Raw genomic sequence first — 372 nt, forward strand, 5'->3', positions numbered from 1 at the left:
GGGGGGGGGGGGGCACAACCCCTTCACATATAATGGTTGCGACGCCTATGGTTGAAAGATAAGGAATGAAAGTCAGCCGTAGTAAGACAAGAGTACCTGTGTATAAATGAGAGGTAGGCTGGTAGAACAGTGAGGCTACAAGGAGCAGAGGTCACAAAGGTGCTGGACTTCAAGTACTTGGGGTCCACTGTCCAGGAAAATGAGGAATGTGGTAAAGAGGTGAAAAAGAGAGTCCAGGCAGGATGGAGTGGATGGAGAAAAGTTTCAGGGTGATTTGTGGCAAAAGTCAAAGAAAAAAATTACAAGACAGTGGTGAGACCAGCAATATTGTATAGTCTGGAGACAGTGGTACTGACAAAAAGACAGGAGACA

The sequence above is a fragment of the Nematolebias whitei genome, chromosome 22 (assembly GCF_014905685.2).
Source record: "Nematolebias whitei isolate Nwh7 chromosome 22, NemWhi1, whole genome shotgun sequence".
NCBI lineage: Eukaryota > Metazoa > Chordata > Actinopteri > Cyprinodontiformes > Rivulidae > Nematolebias > Nematolebias whitei.